At 41.2% G+C, this 19,934-nt stretch overlaps 1 long non-coding RNA gene across 1 annotated transcript; it reads left to right on the plus strand.

Moving 5' to 3' along the window:
* The first annotated feature begins 16,441 nt into the window (after nt 1-16,441).
* LOC146561534 (uncharacterized) lies at nt 16,442-18,889 on the plus strand. Its single transcript, XR_014894751.1, has 3 exons — nt 16,442-16,545; nt 18,376-18,557; nt 18,656-18,889. It is a non-coding gene; the product is annotated as an uncharacterized LOC146561534 (long non-coding RNA).
* Nucleotides 18,890-19,934: the final 1,045 nt, after the last annotated feature.

Consider the following 19,934-nt stretch of genomic DNA (forward strand, 5'->3'; position numbering starts at 1 on the left):
AACATTTTACAAGATGATAAATGGCAGATTTAGGTGATTAAGGACTGTTGACAAGATTAAAAGACACGTCCGTCAGAGTTCAACAACATTACAGTTTGATTAAATAAAAAGTTTTTAAACTACACAAGGTTCATTTTCTCCTCTGATAGTAATCACATTAAACATGTCAAGAAAGAAAGAGTATAAAGAAAATAGTAAATGTGTGTCTAATTAAACTCTTCCTGTGAGCCTTACATCATCCTTTAATATGTTGTCATGTTTCGGCTGTGTGGCAGGCAGGAGAGGACCCAAACGCAAACTCACAGAGACAAAAGGTAAACTCAAAAAACACAGCTTTATTGCTGGCGTGAAGTGGGACCCGAAAAACAATACAAAATAAACTAAACTGGGAAAACTAAAGAACAAAGAGCCACAGGGAAAAATCACACAGCTATGATGGAGACTACGACACTGACAAAGAGAAACACAGGGCTTAAATACACAGAGGGATAACGAGGGAATGAGACAAAGGAGGGCACAGCTGGGAGAAATCAGGACTGGACGAGACAGAGACGCAAAACTAGAAACACTCACATGAGGCATGGACCTTCAAAGTAAAACAGGAAGTATCACACAGAGACGCGAACTAGACACAGTGGAGACAGCAACTAAGAAACAGAGACAAACCATAAGGCAGAGGTCTAAGAACCAAAATACACAGAGGGAAATACTCAGCTTTGAACACAAGAGACTAGACTAGAGGGAGTAACAAAAGACCAACCATGAGAACATAATGCACAATGCAGGGTGACAGAAAACAAGAAACTCAAACATGCAAAGACACACAATAAACAGAACAGAGGGGGCACAGAGAGACATGAAGGGCAGGGGAGACTTAACATGGGTTGAAACACAAGGGGGAACTAATAAGCAAATGAACATAGGAGGCCTAATGAGCTAAACATACTATAAACATCAAAATGAACTAGAATTCAAAACACTGGGTCCTAAGACCCAGGATCGTGACATATGTTCGGTGTTACAAACTTGAAGAAGCACAGAAAAGATCATCAGACATTAATCTAATCACTTTTCAGCCTTCATTCATATTGAAAAGTTGAAATCTTCCCTGCTAGACCCAAGTGCAGCGTTTAACACCGTTGGCCATAACATTTTATTACAGCTATTATTAAATGGAGAGTCCTCTTCACACACTGAGGTTAATTATGAAGCTCCACAGGCTTCTGTGCAAAGACCAGTTTTGTTTACATTATACGTGCTTTAGAAGGCATAGCATAGCATACATTTTCACTGCTATGCATATGATACCCACTTTTATTGGTTAAACTGCCGGGATGTCTTAGACACATAATGAGCTTTAATTTTCTGCTTCTAAGTTCAGATAGAACTGAGGTTATTGTAACGGGGCGTAAACATCTTAGAAACACTGTGGCTAACAAGATCCTTACTCTGGATGGCATCGTCTTGAGCCGCCTGTTGTAGTGATTTGGCACATTATAAGTAAAATTGAAACATACAATCCCATAGCACAACATCAACATTTATATAAAAAAATAAAAATGCTCTGTAGTTTGATACTGTCGTTACAGACAAAGCAGAAGTTTAAAGCCTTTGGACGCTCATTTGAAATGCACTCATTCTCCTTATCAGCTGGAAACATTAAAGCCGTAAAATGACTTTTTCGAACGGATAAAAACTATTGAACAGCAGCAATGTTGAACCTGTTCCAAAATTTGAATGTACATGTGTTGAAGGTGCGGGTCTTGTTGAATTATTAAACATACTTTCTTTAATTTTTCGAGCCACGAAAACAACAGCTTTTAATTTTCTTCTGCTTGAGTATTATTATTAACATTATCCTTAACACATTTGGCCCACATAAAGTACTATGGCCATCACACTGTCATTTAGAATTGTTTAAATAACTCGTGTCTAACGCTACCTTGTGGCAATTGTGAAGTGCTGAGGAAAATACTGTGTGTCTGATGGGGTGTTTTTATATAGGTGGGGCTACTTTCAGTTGACCTCTGAGATGTAGAGATAAAAGAGCACGATGTAAGGAAGAAAGGTGGCAGGCCTTTGGAGACTCTGTTGGACATGGTTTCTGTTGGCCTCTGACATGATAAGATAAGATAATGGAATTAACTGTTTGTGAAGAAACACCTTTGGGCTGGGATGCTCTTGATAAGGGAGCCTCTTTTGTTGCGTCATGACTTCTTTTGCAGACTGTTGGGAGCCTAAACCCCCCCTGTCTAACTGTTACAGGGTGTGGTTAGGTGTAAATATGTGTTTTTTAGAAGTATCTGGGATGGGTGCTGGGATGCTCTTGATAAGGGAGCCTCTTTTGTTTGCTTCATGCCTTTTTGCAGACTGTTGGGAGCCTAAACCCCCTCTGTCTAACTGTTACAGGGTGTGGTTAGGTGTAAATATGTGTTTTTTAGAAGTATCACAGTTTATTTCTAAAAGAATACATGTTCTGTCACCATGTAACCGTATTCTGTTTAAATAGATTTTCCCTGAGAAAGTTACTCTTTAGTGCCCCCTTTTGGCATGACCTGGTGTAACGTGCTCAAATCTGTTCTATGATGTCATCAGAAAGCGCATGTTATTGTTTGGGGAAAGGACTGTCACTACCCGATCCGTACCGGAAACCCGATCGGTACCCCGCATGCGCAAATCTTACGTCACTTCCTCTCTTTGCCAACATTGCGACATTCAATATATTTGAATGGTACGGTTAGCGCCCAGTTAGCTCCTAGCATTTCTCAACAGCTCTGCCTCCTTTTCGACTGCCCGGGACATTTAAACAATGGATAATCCGTATACAAAGAAATTCATGCTTTTCTCCTCAACAGAGAGCGTCCCCCGATTGAGCAACAGCGCCGTAAAATAAGAAGAATGGCGCCTAATTACAGAGTTAATAATGCAGACTTTGTAATATCTCACGTGTAGATTCATCAGCCAGATTAAGTGTTTACTGACAATTGACAGTGATAGCGCACATCATCATCACTATTCCAACAATCCTCTCCTCACAGACAAGCATAAACACACTCGACTATCGCTAAATCAGATTTAACACACGTTTGTAATGACGATAATTCAGTTTATAATAGGGTTTATTCGCTCGGTCAGCAGGTGGCGGTATCCTCGTACACTGGGGAGTAAACTGCCATTAAACGAACAGAAGAAGAAGAAAACATCTGCACATGCGCGGTACGGATCGGGTAGACCCGATTTGTACGGTCAGACTTTACACATGCGCAGTAAGGATCGGAGAGTCCTGATCTGTAACTTTCTTTTTATTTTTCGTTTTTGTCTACATCGTACTGAAATGCTTCATTATTGCAAACATTTTAAGATATACTTGTTATTCTTAACATTTTAACAGATACGCTGACCCATAACTATCGTAAAACGCTACGACCGGAAGTAAAAACCTTTCGCGCATGCGGGGTACCGATCGGGTTTCCGGTACGGATCGGGTAGTGACAAGGACTTCTCCCGTTCTCCCGTCCGCTGCTGTAGTGGCATTTGTCTCCCTTAAGACGGTCTTTAAGAGCATTGTCGGTATGTTATTCTGTTCCATCTTTACTAATGAACAATCTACTTGAAGAAATGTGATTGCAGTGTTTGCTTAATAGAAAAGTTTGTAAAGAGGGAATTAGCTAACGCTTTCGGCTAAACAAGTCATTGTACTGTTATTGTGTATTTCTCCTCATCTATGGTTTCTAAGAGCATTTCATGTCATGTTGTTTCTCAGTTTTACCCTACTTCAACTGGCCTAAGTAAAGGGAGTGAAGTCAAACCCTCTTGTCTGCGTGGTCATTTTGAAGAGGAGTTTAGTCTGAATGTCGACTCTAGCAAGGCGTTAGAGGCAGAGGACATGACAATACATGTTGTTTGTGGTGCTCTATTTAAAACTGTTGGCCTGTGAAACTTTTAGAAAAGTGAAATGCCCCTAAAGTAGTTAAATCATCTATGTGTAATCATCGAGTCTAACTGTTGCAGACTAGTAGATAATTATAAGACTAGTTGCATTAAAGCCACATTGGGGTTGATACAGGTGAATATGTACTTTTAGAAGTATCACAGTTTATTTCTAAAGGGATACATGTTGTTTGTGGTGCTCTATTTAAAAACTATTAGCCTGTGAAACTATTAGAAAAGTGAAATCTTCCTAAACTAGCTAAATTAAATGCTGTGTGGGAATACACGGTTTTTAGAAGTATCACTGTTTATTTCTAAAGGGATACCTGTTATTTGCGGCACTCTGTTTGAAAACTATTTGCTCCTAAAGAAAAAGCAAAATGCTCCTAACTAGTTAAAATACCCCCAAAGTAGTTAAATTAAATCATCTATGTCTAAATAACAGAACTCTGAGACCTATACAAAAAAAAAAAGTACAGGTATATTACTACTGACATTGTAAAGTTCTTCTTTAGATGTTGGCTGCTTTTTCTTCTGTTCTGTGTCAGGACTATCTTTTTGGGGTCTTTCTGTTGTATTCCTGCTTCAGTAATATTGAGATCCGGGCTCTGGGAGGTCAATCCATCATGGATAGTGTTCTACTGTATGTTTTTCTATCCGGGCCTGCTTTTACTGCATTGGCAGTGTATCATTGGCATGCTGAAAAAACAAAGCTGTTGCCAACCAGATGCTCTTTAGATGGTAGATCAAAATCTGATGATACGTTTCAGCTTTAATAAGACACTCACTGTTGTATCTCTTCTCCTGACAGTCCTCACATTTTTAAGGATACACTGCACAACATGCAGAGATATGCCAAGATATTCTAATAGCATTTTAACAGAAAAACTAAAATTTTATACCTGTCACACTGTGTCCTTTGTCATTTTTCTTTTTTACAGAATCAACTAAAGAAACGGGAACAATTATGTGTTTTTGTGATTAACAAAGTGCTCAAAGATTTGGTTTTACCTGTGCTATTTGTCAACTAACACCGATTCACCTGTGTTACTTGCCGTTTTATGCTTGACTGAGTAATATATAAAGAAATGAGGAGTAGATCAAGACTGTTTGCACAGGACTGGATATCAGAGATTGTAGCTTTCCTAAAATGCAGCCACAAAAGGATATAATAGTATTACCAGCTAACATCTGGCAGACACAAACAAATGCTTGTTGAGTTAAATGGTAATTAGACTGATTGTTATATAGTGTTTTTCTGCTCTCCTGGAGCCCTCAAAGCACTTTATACAACATACCACCTTCGACTATTCACACAAGCACTTTCTTCTATGCTTCTAAGCACTTTCCAGCTAACCTTCACACACATTCATACTTGAGGGGGGTTAAGACTACACTGAAATATTTAAGTCCACTGGGTTTCCTTAACCAAAACAATGCCAAGATGTGTGAAAAGTAAAACAAAATAAACAAGAACCCTAACCCTAATTACTTTTCCAAGAAAATAGAAACTTGATGGAAGCTAGCAGCTAACATTAGCTTACTCTTTAGCTTTCAGGAAATCACACCGATAAGCACATAAAACTGATATTAATTAACTTCATATTTAATACACGACTTAGCAGATTTTTAATGAATTGAAAACTGAAATAACATCTATGAAACCATCTAATTAATTTAGGTTTTTGACAGACCTTTACCTAACTAAAGTTTGCCAAAATGATAGTTAACTCTTGTAATGATGACAGCAAATCCTTATTTGCCTAGTATCATGTTTTATGTTGTTAATACTCCTAGACTGTAGGGGGAGCTAGAGAGCAAGGGGAGTTACCTCAGAGTAGACTGTGATGGCGAAGCTTTGTTTACATGTGAACCACAGTTCGATAAAATACCTTCTCTTCAAGTAATGGTGTCATTCTTAAGAACCCACAACAACATAAAGAAACAAGACATGGTGTCAGAAGATGGACTTGAAGAAAGGTAACGGACTACAATATAGCAGTACCGACGGATCAGCTTAGCAGTGAACGTAGTGTAGCTAACTCGCCGAGGGAGAGAAAAGAGACCTAGCGACGTAAGCATGGACGGCTTACACCCACCACCGATTCTTCAGTTGACTGGAAATGTGGCTGAAAATTGGAGAAGATTTAAGCAACGTTTCACGTTGTACCTATCAGCAATTGGACTTGACGAGGCAAGTGAGAGAGGAAAATCTTGACCTGGAAAAAGCATTAACACTGCAGAGCAGCTGAAACGGTGAGGGCACAAGCTAAAGAACTGCTTAGTGACAGCTGCAGAGTGGATGCTGTGAATAAGAACACACACAGAGTCAAAAAGGAGAGTGCTGCCGCTGAAATGAAACTGCAATTGAAATCGCCAGCAAACAGGGACAGAAAAGAAAAGACTTGTGGTCGCTGCGGAATGCAACATCCTCCTAAAAAATGTCCAGCATATGGGAAAAGATGCAATACATGTAACAAAAATAACCATTATGCTAGGTGCTGCAAAGCTCAAACCCTGAAACAAAGTGCAGTCCATACTGTGGATGAAGAAGACACAGAGGAACTCTATGTAGCTGCAGTGACAGACAATAAGACAGGTGAAAAGGACTGGATAATGACACTCAAAGTGAATGACACACTCATGAAAGTCAAGCTGGATACTGGAGCTCAAGTGAATGTCATATCAGAAGCAGAGTTCAAGAAAATCAGACCTAGACCTAAAATGCATGCAACGAAGGTGAAAGTGAGTGGATACTCAGGTGCAGAAATACCTGTGAAAGGAAAATGCATGGTTAAAGTGACACACAAAGACAAGGAGCATACGCTAACATTCATTGTGGTGCCGAAGACTGTGCAGCCTATACTAGGGTTACATGCCTGTGAGAGTCTGAACCTAGTGAAAAGAGTGCTCGTTGTGGAACCTGATGATGACATGGACTATAATGAGTTGATGAAGGAATATGGTGACCTATTTCAGGGACTTGGTTGCCTTGCTGGAGAACACACAATCAGAGTCGATGAAAGTGCAACACCAGTCATTCATCCATGCCGCAAAGTACCATTTGCTCTACAAAAAAAAAAAAAAAAAAAAAGCCACTGAAAGCCGAGTTGGACAGGATGGAAAACCTGGAAGTGATTGAAAAGATCGATGAGCCAACAGAGTGGGTGAGTTCTCTTGTTATTGTGGAGAAAAAGACTGCAAAGCTCAGAGTTTGCATGGATCCTAGAGATCTGAATAGAGCAATAAAGAGAGAAGATTTCAAACTACCTACAAGAGAGGAGATAATGTCACAGTTTGCAAAAGCGAAGTACTTTAGCAAGCTAGACGCTTCATCAGAATTTTGGCAACTGAAGCTGGACGAAGCAAGTTCAAAACTGTGCACGTTCAACAGCCCATTTGGCAGGTACAGATTCCGGCGACTGCCGTTTGGCATTGCTTCAGCACCTGAGGTGTATCACAAGACAATACACATGATCTATGAACACCTGGAAGGAGTCGACACGTCAATGGATGACATCATTGTGTGAGGTAGCACAAAAGCTGAACATGACATGAGACTGAGAAATGTTCTTGAAGCAACCAGAAAAGCCAATCTGAAGCTGAACAAAGAGAAATGCCAGCTTGGGGCGAAGGAACTGACATTCGTTGGAGATATCCTGAGCAGTGAAGGCATCAGACCAGATCCTCAAAAGGTGTCTGCAATTGAAAACATGCCGAGGCCGCAATGCAAGAAAGATGTGCAGAGATTTAATGGCATGATAAACTACATGGGAAAATTCATACCCAATCTCTCAGAAAAAATGGCGCCACTGAGACAGCTAACTGAAAAGAGAATCGAATGGGAGTGGAATCATGAACATGAGAAAGCATGGCGTGACTTGAAAGATCTGCTTACAAAGGAACCAGTTCTGAAGTTTTATGATCCAATGAGACCTATTAAGATCTCATCAGATGCATCACAGAGTGGGCTTGGAGCTGTTCTTCTGCAGAAGTATGATGAGTGGCAGCCTGTTGCATATGCATCGCGATCCATGACAGACGCAGAGACAAGATATGCACAGATTGAAAAAGAACTGCTCAGCATAATGTACGCATGTGAGAGATTTCACCAGTTTGTGTCTGGGCAGGCCATCAGTGTTGAAACTGACCACAAGCCACTGATAGCATTGTTCCAAAAACCACTAAATGACTGTCCACTGAGAATCCAAAAAATTATGATCCGGCTGCAACGTTACACGCTTAACGTGATGTACACACCTGGCAAGCTGATGTACACAGCTGACACATTATCCCGAGCTGTTGATCCGAATGAGCCAGCGAACACCAAGATGGATGATGATGTAAGAGCATATGTGAGCATGGTCACAAGTGCACTTCCTGTTGCAGAAGGGAAGATGGAGCTCATCAGAACGGAGACAAGCAAAGATGGAACGTTACAAGCACTGCGCAAAACCATCATAGATGGATGGCCCAGCTGTAAGCAAAACTGCTCACCTGTTATTCAAGAGTACTGGAACTGCAGAGCAGAACTGTCTGTAGTGGATGATGTGGTGTTCAAGGGAAGTAAAATTGTCATCCCAAAGAGCCTGTGAGGAGAGATGCTCAAAAAGATACACGCAGGGCATCTAGGCATGGAAAAATGTAAAAAGGAGAGCACGTGAGGTGATGTACTGGCCACGGATTAATCAGGATGTGACAAATGAAGTGTCGAACTGTTCAACATGTCTGACATATCAAGCAAGCAATCCTGCCGAGCCACTAAAGCCGCACCCAGTGCCAGACCGACCATATCAGAAAGTGGGGGCTGACCTCTTTGTGTCTGGAGGAAAGGACTATATTATGGTCACAGACTACTACTCTTTGTATCCGGAAGTATGTAGACTGCAAACAACAACAGCAGAGGCTGTAATCACCTCTATGAAAGCTGTATTTGCACGACACGGTGTGCCAAGTGAAGTGTTCACAGACAATGGACCACAATTCTCCAATATTAGGTTTGGGCAGTTTGCCAAAGAATGGGACTTTGTTCACACAACATCAAGCCCGCACTACCCACAATCTAATGGACTAGTGGAAAAGTCCGTCCAAACAGTGAAGAGGCTGATGAGTAAGGCGAGAGACAGTGGTGCTGACTTCTACCAAAGCCTGCTAGTATACCGCACAACGCCACTTGAGTGTGGTATGCCACCAGCACAGCTTCTTATGGGACGACGCCTGAGATCAAACCTGCCCATTCAGGATAATCTGCTTAAAACAAAAGAGGGAAACAGCGTGAAGAAGTTTAAGGAGCAACAAAAAGCAAAGCAGAAGTTCTATTATGACAGAGGAACAAAAAACCTACCTGAACTGCATGCTGGGGATCAAGTGAGATTCAAAGACAAAACCAACACATGGGCATAGAAAGCAACTGTTCTAAGGAAAGATCAACCACGATCATACATCATTCAGAGAGAAGATGGAGCTATGCTGAGAAGAAATCGCCGAGATCTTCTTAAGGGACCAGTAGTAGTGGAGCAGAGGTTGGAGGCTGCTGAACAACCCCAACACACACATGAGACACTATCACCTGAAACACCTATGCATACACAAGAACAAACACTGAGAAGATCTGTAAGACAAGTAAAGCCACCTATGAGACTGATTGAGCAGATGTAATGTGTTGACATGTTGTTTGGAAGATGATGTCATAGTATCTATGCAAGTTTCACTATGTTTGGTTACTAGTGTTGAATGGACCATAATTGTTGAAAACTAGTTGTGTTGTTAACGTTACTTTGATAAAGCCTGGTTTAACAAGTAAAAAACAAATAGAGACTGTTTATGTTTGTGAAAGTAGGTATGTTATTTTATTGTTGAAAAAAAAGGAAGATGTAATGATAACAGCAAATCCTTATTTGCCTAGTATCATGTTTTATGTTGTTAATACTCCTAGACTGTAGGGGGAGCTAGAGAGCAAGGGGAGTTACCTCGGAGTAGACTGTGATGGCGAAGCTTTGTTTACATGTGAACCACAGTTCGATAAAATACCTTCTCTTCAAGTAATGGTGTCATTCTTAAGAACCCACAACAACATAAAGAAACAAGACAACTCTGGGAACAGATATTCTTGCTTGAATGTTAGCAGATCCTATAAATATTTGCTAGTTTAGCAAATTTCAGCATACCCTGATTACAAACAGTTTCACAGCACTGTTCAAATGCTGTCATTGTGATGCTGAGGAGCAAATAAAACACCGTTGGCAAATAGTTTACTCACCATGAATGTAGCCAGGCTCAGCCATAGCTAATGTTAGCTGCTGGATTCCTCTTCCCTGCCTCCTTTCTTTCTGAATTCTGTGCTTGGTATGTTTTTGGTACCAAGCACACCATTGCTGATGGATATTTAATTAGAATATTAATACATTACTCAGCAATTCTTCTTTGTAAAATTACAATAGATGATTGGAAATGTGTTATTAGAATTTACATGCAAGGTCTAACTGAATATGCTCTGACTTCCGAAAACATTTTATAGAAGCAAAATTATGAAAATCAACCAGTGCATGAAGCTACTGTTAAAACGACAAGTTAAGCTGAAGATGGTTATTTCAAATACCCTTTATATCATATGTTGTGTAGTCTAATCCTCACAGTTTAAGAGTGAACAGGCATGGAAGATGGGGGATTTTTGAAAAGCAGTTAAGTGATGTTATCTTTTGCGCCTTTCTTTCATCCCTGGTACACAGAGATGTGGGGGTGGGAAGAATGGTCAGTTTACAGTGACCACCACTTAGCCAATAAAAGATCAGTGTGTGACAGAGAGGGAGGGAGAAAGAGGAAGCAAAGAGAATGTGAGGGCAGAGAAGGAAGAAGGCAGTGAAAAGTGTCATGTTGCATTATCAGTTTCTTGAGATGGAAGAGTGAGTGATCCTTTTAAGTCACTGTGTAATGTGTAATCATTCCTTTAATGTAGAAGTTGATTCTCTTTTTGATTACATTTTTTTTAACTACCACGACTTTGAAACCACCTTCATAAATACACTTTATTTATTTATACATTAGATACTGGAAGATTAAACTGGAAGAATTTAAGATTTAATGTTCACAATAAATGTCTGTTCAATGCAGGATTATGACACTATAATGTTCTCTAATGATGGCTGTAGAGTTGCACTTTCAGGTATCCATGTTTGGTAAGACTGGAATATCTCAAGGACCATTAGATAGAATTCCATGAAATGTTAAACAGGCATCCTTGGACTTTAGAGCAGGAACTAATGAGATGCTCAAATCTTTCTTCAAGCACTTGGCTGACTTTAAATGGATGCGACAAACATGTCACATTATGCTACGTGAGAGTTGGGGTGGACTGACAAAAACATTCTGGTTTAATTAGATGTTTAATATTAATAACTCTGTGTAAAAGAGTGGATTGTTGCCCCCCAGTGTTAAAATACAGAAGTGCCTGTTACAGGGCTAGTTCTTGGTTGACCAATATATAACAACAAAAAAGGGTAGTTTCTGCACCGCTAAGAAACAACAAGTTAGTGTGTGATGTCCTGCTGTTCAATAAAGGCACCTATCCACGTCCTTCTGTCCTGATCTTTTTAAGAGCCTAATCCAGAATATCACAACTGGTGACGAGGATTCTAAAGATTTCCACAGCGTGACAGAGGCTGTAGAAGGGCTGTGTTCACATGTAAAAAAAAAATACAAACAAAGACGTTTTCTTCACGGCTGCAGCGAAACAGCTTTTGGTGAGCTAACATGGCGATGCATGTGGGTCGTGTTGAAGAGTATAATGAATCGAAGGAAGATTTTGAGTCATATTTGGAGCGGTTGGAGCAATGGATGTTGGCAAATGATGTTTCCGATGAGAAGAAAGTGTGCACGTTTCTCTCTGTGATCGGAGCAGATACATACAGGCTGCTAAAGAATCTTGTGTCTCCGAGGGTACCGAGTACCATGGGATGTGCAGCGCTGACTGGGGCGTTAAGTGCGCATTATAAGCCGACTCCAGTGGTGATAGCTGAGCGTTTTCGTTTTCAGAAACGTAACCAGAAAGAAGGGGAGGCAGTTTCTGACTATGTTGTCGCCCTGAGGCAGTTGTCAGCCACATGTGATTTTGGACAATATTTGGATGAGGCCCTGAGGGATCGTTTTGTTAGTGGGCTGCGTTCTGATGCTGTGCAGCGCAAGCTACTATCGGAAAAAGATCTTACATTTCCACGTGCATGTGAGATTTCCGTATCCATGGAACTCGCTTCGAAAAATACGATGGAGTTCTCAGGACGCCAGGACCCTCACCACGTAAATGCCTTGACAAATGCTCCAAATTTTTTCAACAAAGGATGGAAAGGACAGAACAGGCAAGAGGGCAATAACAAGCCAAAGAACTGGAAGGGACCTAAAAAAGACACAGGAATGAAGCAACCATGTTATCGTTGTGGTGGAAAGCATTCAGCACGTGAGTGCAAATTTAAGAGTGAAAAGTGTCATGTTTGTGCAAAAATAGGACACATTGCACGTGCTTGCACGAATAAAAAATTCAGTCAGCAAACTCAGTATTTGGAAACTGAGGATGAATGCTCAAGTAGGAATAATGAAGCTGAACTTTTTGGAGTTTATTCAATGTACTCCATCACCTCCAGTGAGAAGGGATAGACAGTGGATGTTGCGCTTGGGAGCAAGAACACCACCATGCTGCTGGATACAGGATCAGCAGTGTCGGTAGTATCAGACAAGTATTATCAGATGCATCTCACTCATTTCCCTATAAAACCAGCCAGTGGGCTAAAGCTCAAGTCCTACTCAGGCCAACACATTGCTGTGCGTGGATATATTATGTTACCAGTACAGTATGGGACTCAAAACATCACCCTACCACTGATCGTTGTTCAGGGAGACAGACCAGCTCTGATTGGACGAAACTGGTTAAAGAAACTACAGCTGAACTGGAAACAGATTTTCACAGTACACAAGGTACTGGTGCAGAAAGAAGCAAAGCCAGGAGTACTAGAAGTGATTCAGCGCCATCAGGCAGTGTTTTCGGATGACCAAGGCTGCATAAAAGGATTTAAAGCTAGAATCCACACTAAACCAAACACCACACCAATTTTCTGTAAAGCTCGCCCAGTTCCTTATGCACTAAAAGAAGCTGTGGAAAAGGAGCTGGACAGATTGGAAAAGGTGAAGGTTATTTCAAAGGTTGAGAAAAGTGAGTGGGCATCCCCTATTGTTACTGTGCCAAAGGCAGACAAAACAATTAGGATATGTGGTGACTACAAAGTCAGTGTCAACCAGTGTGTTGAAGAGGAAAGATATCCACTTCCAAATACTGAAGATTTGTTTGCCACTTTAGCTGGAGGAACATCCTTCAGTAAACTTGACCTTTCTCATGCCTATCAGCAGCTACAGTTAGATGAAGAATCAGAGAAGTATCTGGTCACCAACACACACAAAGGTCTCTATAAGTACAATCGCCTCAGCTATGGTGTTTCCAGTGCTCCGGCTCTTTTCCAGTCTGTGATGGATCAAATCCTTCAGGGGATGGAGCATGTGACCTGCTTTTTGGATGACATCCTCATCACTGCTTCATCTGAAAGGGATCATTTGAAGAGGTTGGAGGAAGTACTCACACGTCTGGAGAAGCATGGTGTCAGAGTGAAGCTTTCCAAGTGCCACTTTCTTCAGAGCAGTGTGGAGTACCTGGGACATCGTATTGACAGGGATGGTCTGCATCCTTTAGAGGAAAAGGTAGCAGCCATAGCAAATGCAACAGAACCAACAAACGTCACTGAACTGAAGTCCTTTCTTGGTCTTCTAAATTACTACAGTCGATTTTTGGAAAATCCATCCACCATTCTTCAGCCTTTGCATAACCTGTTGAGAAAAGATGCTAAATGGATTTGGACCATGGAATGTGCAAAAGCATTCAGGGATGCAAAAAGTCTACTGCTGCAGAACAAAGTGTTGGTGCACTACAGCACAAACCTGCCATTGAAGTTAGCCTGCAATGCATCACCTTATGGATTGGGCACAGTCATCTCTCATGTCATGGAAAATGGAGAGGAAAGGCCTGTGGCTTTCGCATCAAGAACATTAACTGAAGCTGAGCGAAAGTATGCCCAGATAGAAAAAGAGGCCCTTGCCATAATTTTTGGAGTAAAGAAATTCCATAAATATCTGTATGGAAGGAAATTCACCCTCATAACAGATCATAAGCCACTGCTGGCTATACTAGGGCCAAAGTCAGCTGTCCCAACACTCGCTGCACTAAGAATGCAACGCTGGGCTCTTATTCTAATGGCATACAATTATGACATTGAATATAGAAGATCAGCTGAACATGCTAATGCAGATGCATTGTCACGTCTACCTCGGAATACGCCAGAAAACATTGCCGAGGAGGGAAGTATCTTCTATTTCTCACATGTGGAAGAGCTACCAATAGTAGCTAAAGACATTGAGAGAGCAACCATGAAGGATCCAATCCTCAGCAAGGTCTGGAGCTACACCATGAATGGGTGGCCGAGTTATATGCAAGACGAATCACTTAAGCCTTACTTTACACGCAGACACGAGCTGTCAGCAGAACAAGGATGTGTTCTTTGGGGACAACGGGTCATCATTCCACCGGTTTACCAACAGAAAGTGCTGGAAGACCTGCATCATGAACATCCAGGTATCTGTCGTATGAAAGCACTCGCTCGCAGTTACCTGTGGTGGCCAGGCTGTGATGGTGATATACAAGAACTGGTTCAAAGCTGCTCAGTCTGTCAGGCTGTACAGAAGTCACCACCCGTTGCACCACTCCATCCGTGGAAGTGGCCTGAGAGAGTTTGGCAACGGATTCACATTGATTTAGCTGAAAAAGGCAAGCAGTACTTTTTAGTTGTCATTGACAGTCATTCAAAATGGTTGGAAGTGTTCCCTATGCCATCCATTACCTCACACAACACCATTGAGGTTTTGAGAGGGTTATTTGCTTCATATGGACTTCCAGAAGAGCTTGTTTCAGACAATGGACCTCAACTTGTGTCAAAGGAATTCAATCAGTTTCTGGAGTTAAATGGGATCAGACACACAGCTGTTCCTGCCTATCATCCTGCATCAAACGGGGCAGCAGAGAGGTCAGTACAAATCCTGAAACGATCCCTGATGAAAAATGTGCTGGAAGCAGATGGTCAGGCCACATTGCCACTCAGTCATCGTTTGGCAAACTTCCTTATCATGTATCGCAGTACACCGCACACTGTGACGGGTCGTACACCAGCAGAGTTGTTCCTGAAACATCAGATCCGGACTCGCTTCAGCCTGCTGAAACCTGAACTAAGCAGACACATTGAACAGAAACAGTCTGAGCAGAAGCGACACCATGATTACAAAACCCAACCTGTTCGTGTTTTTTTGGAGGGAGACGCTGTGCGTATCCGAAACTTCAGGGGGGGGGGAAACAAAATGGACTCAGGGAACAGTTCTGAAGAAAATGGGAAGTGTTACTTACCTGATACAAGAGGGACAGAGAACACGCACAATACATGTGGATCACCTGTTACCATGGTAAAAATACTCTTTTGCAAGGTAAAAATACTCTTCTACTTTACTGGAAGAGAGATACCTATAGTCAGCATTTAACCGGTTTACTTCTTGTGCAGTTGTAGATGTTTCATTGCAATGTTTTTGTGAGGTATTTGTGAATTTTTGCAGTTTTTTTAATTCATCCTTTGATGGTCTGGGAGCAGACACACTCTTTATGGGAATGGGAGTTTTGGGGGGATGTCAGGAGGAGAGAAACTGCAGAGAGGCAACTCTGGTACCTGGATATCTGGATAATCATGTTGTGGGGTGTTTAATATAAAGACAACTCCCATTTCAGTCCAGTAACAGCTGCAAACCTGCCATGCAACATGAACAGCGTCAGGACGAGTAAGAGAACCCTGGGAGAATTTCACAATACAAGTTTCTGACATTCACTCTTCTTTTCTGTCAGCTAAGAGACAAAATGTATTTTAACCAGATATCTTATCTTTTGTGGAATTTCTGACAATGAACCATTATTACATTGTCTCACACATACACACACACAGACACACACACTGTGTGCACAATGTGTCCTTGCGTTATCCTTCTGGAATGTCAACACGTTCTCACTCCCAACTCGTCAAACTTGTGACGCATGCTCAGGCTCCCTCTGCTGCACTTATGGACGCGCAGGGTACCCCTCTCGCGTCGGGAATTGACGTGAAGGGTCCTCCGATTGAAGAGATTGCCGCGGAAGTGCCTGTTGTCGGTATATTTAGACATTTTCCAAATCACATTGTAGTGACGTATACAGAACACAATAAATTATATAATGTAAACAACTACCTGAAAAACAGGTAGAACGATACTTTTGTATGGTTTATTGCATTTATGGAGGGAGTGGTGTATGCTGGGTAATGGCACAGCTAGCTACTGGGTGACTTTATTCACCCGCTTCGGCTGTTATCAGTCCATAGATATGGGCCATCTCCAGCTAGATTGTTCAGAAGGTTGTTATCATCCATCCAGATGGAGGATCACTAACAGGAGCGTGGGAAGACTCCAGAATCCACTCTGGCTGCAATCCGGTGGATACAGCAGTGTTTACAGGTAATACCATTTAAACGGACAGCATTTATAGAATGACTATTAAAAGTCAGCGAGTGTCAGTAATGTTAATGTGGTTATGTTAGTAATACACCGAGTGCTAATATAACAGCTTTAAGATGCATTTATAGATGTTATTACGTGTTTTACCGTCTTTATGGTGCTAGCTTAAAGTTACGGTGTAAACGTTAGCTTATATTGGAGTAAAGCTGTTACTGTTTAAACGATGTTAGCACAGAAATATTAGCTTCTGTCATGACTGACGAAGTTACTAGTTAATAAAGTTTCCAGTAAAGTGTTTAATCGCAGCCACAGACTGACAGCAAATATCTCGATTAGCTTCAGTGCATCTGTAATAAATATGTGCAAGTTTCAGTGCTTCGTTTAAACTGTATGATACTTATACTGACCCAGGGTCAGTGTAAAATACAATCCTAGCTGTGTGAATAAAGCCTGGCTCCTTTAATCCTGCATGAAAAACCTCAGGATGCAGGCTATTATTACTCTTTCCTGCTGGCACACCTGTCACACCTGAGAGTCAGCTAGAAACTTACAGTGACGTGGACATCATGCAAAGACTGCCAGACTCTGTAATGCTGCAAATGATCAGTGACTCAAGTTAACACTAAACTTTAAACGGCACCTCTGTGTCTCTGTGTGCTGAACATCTAGGATTGAGTCAGGCTGCATCAGCTGAAGCTGTTATTTGTATATATCAGTATTTTTTTATTCAGGTGTGGGGAAAATACGTAAGACTGCAGTGAAGCGATGCACCAGATTAATCCCTGGCCAAAGGTATCGTACTTAAATCAGACTACTGATCCAGCCACATCAGCCTTTTGTGAGGTCTGTTTAAAGTAGACTAAAGTGAACTGCAGGTTCCTGAGAGGTGGACTGTGAGCACAGAAACACATGTTAATACATACAGCTGCAGCAAACTTATATTAATTTTAAATAGATTTGTTACTCTGATGTCTGTCTCTGTGTTAGTCCTCTGACAGACTGGTGACCTGTCCAGGTGTGCTCTACCTATGACTACTGGGACAGGCTCTAGCCTCTGTAAAAGAAATTTTCTGTTATTCTCATTTAAAGTATTTAAGTGCTTATGCATGTGCTTAGTTGTGACACTGTTATAGACTGTTCAGTGAAAGTTTCTAAAACTAGATGAACTTACTTCAGCGTCAGCAGTTTGAGAAAACAACTCCCTTTACAAGTGCTGATAAGGCCAAGGGCACCAAACAGCATAACCATTGATCCGTTAGGTTTCATAGCGAGACACGTGAAGTGTGGTAGGATCAGTTCGTAACTTCCTCCCTCTTCCTTGGAATGCATAAATGAGTAGGAGCACCACTTCTGTGGCAGCGCTGACTGTGAACTGTGATGTTTGATGTGTGTTGGCGCAGTAATAAATAGCTTGATCACAGCTCTTTCTGTGTTGCAGACTTTATTTTAAAAATTCCACGACCCCCCCCCCCCCTCCCACTGTGAACATGAATTGAATATTCAGAAGACATTTGTTTAAATAGTTCTACAAATCTGAGCTGTTGGTGTGTCCTTGGATTGTGTGGTAATAATATTAGAGCTAGTAATCTTTCTTACTGAATCTCTACTATGAGTCATGTTACCTGAGATTAATTCTATGTTTACCTGTCAGCCTGGACGAATGTGCTGTGTGAAGGAAATTAAATTAAATCAGATCTGAACATTTAAGGAACCTGTTCATATTTAATTGAAATATGAACCAGTGATTTTTTTGATTGCTGATTCCAAGAGAGTCTTTGTGGAAATCCTGTTTGGTTTTTTGTTATTTTAATTCTCTTCTCTGTTTTCCAGAACAGTTCTCCACAGTCACTGTCCATATGGGTCAGTGGGACCAAGAAGCACTCTGCTAATGTGTGGACTCTGACCAGCAACATCCAGCAGGACCCAGACAGCGTTTTCTATCTCCCAGCTGGAGGTTTTTGTTTGTCTGTGACTGGAGAGTCAGATTTTTGTTGAGCTTCACACTTGCAGAGGTAAATCAGTTTGCAGAGATCCCTCCCACCCTGGCTTTTATGTGCTAGATTTCTTATCTGAAACAGTAATATTTCAGTGACTGCTGCTTATACCACAGGTTAATACACGCTACTGATCCCTCATAGGAGAATCATCAATTTTGGCAACAAAGAAGCCTGGTGGATGTTTGTTTACAGTCTGATGATGGGACATCATGCTCTGCATCTTCAAAGTTTGCCTCCTCATTATTATTCATACCCAGTAATGTGAAGTATGCTCATATCTACTATAACTGAACCAACCTGGTGCTCTTCATTGAGTCTGAATGTTGGATGTTGTGTATCTCGTGTTCTCTGGGCTTTGTTGTCCTCAGTCTTTTCGCAGGATCAGAAAACAAAACCAGGAGGCGCGTAAATGTTTCTTCTCCATGATGTTTCTTCAAATGTTTCTTCTGGATGATGATAAGACTGACACGGGATGCCACCTTTGGTCTTGTGATGAAGCAAAGCTCAGGAAGAAGTGGGATTAAATGGTACCCACATGTTGAGAAGGATGTACAGGGGCCAAATCTGCAGCCAAATCCAAGCTTCAGTTGCAGAACGCTATAGACTGAGACATCTAAGGCATCAAATGTTTGATTAAACAGATGAAAAAGAGAAGTTTCTTCCCTATAATTATCACTTCTTAAAATCTGTAGCAACTTCAAGTCTGTCAGCGTGCTGAGCATGCTCAGAATGTGACAATATATTTTTGTTCAATATTTAATTTCTTTCAGTTGCAATTGTTAAAGGAAAAAAAAAATTCTTATAATTTAGCAAACTAATTTATCAAAAAAAAAATACATATATCTGTAGTAGTTTTAATGAATTAATTTGACACCTGTATTGAAATGTTTCTTCACCCCTGTGTGTGTGATATGTGATTCCTACATGCTGGCAGAGCGGCTGTTTGTGCTCACAGATGGTGACGGTGTGGAAAGACAGTGGTGTTTCCTCAGAAGAACCAGCAGAGTCACAAAGGACACCAGTCCATCTCACCACCTTGGCTTGCTGACTGATGTTCGTCTGCACTGCACAGAGGAAATCAACTGACCGAGGTTTGTCCAGTGGCGTGTTATGAAATGTATATTTGTTTTATGCTTACAGTTATGTTTTTCTTGACAGAGGCTCTGCAGAGGTCAGACAAAGCAGAGAAAACATGTGCTTTACATTTTACTGTGATTTATTGAGATATTTGTTGCCTGATGTTCAGCAGGAATGGAGAAATAGAATCAAAGGGAGATGTTTTTCCTGTTTTTGTAATGATGTAAGTAAATCTTCAATATTATTTATTTGCTTGGTTATATTAGGAGTGTTTCTGAGTGAGGGGGAGAGGAGTCATCATCCAGGTAAAGTGAC

Source organism: Mchenga conophoros, linkage group LG13 (assembly GCF_057382185.1).
Source record: "Mchenga conophoros isolate Kocher_MC1m ecotype Shallow Benthic linkage group LG13, M_conophoros_male_GT1.1, whole genome shotgun sequence".
Taxonomy (NCBI): Eukaryota; Metazoa; Chordata; class Actinopteri; order Cichliformes; family Cichlidae; genus Mchenga; species Mchenga conophoros.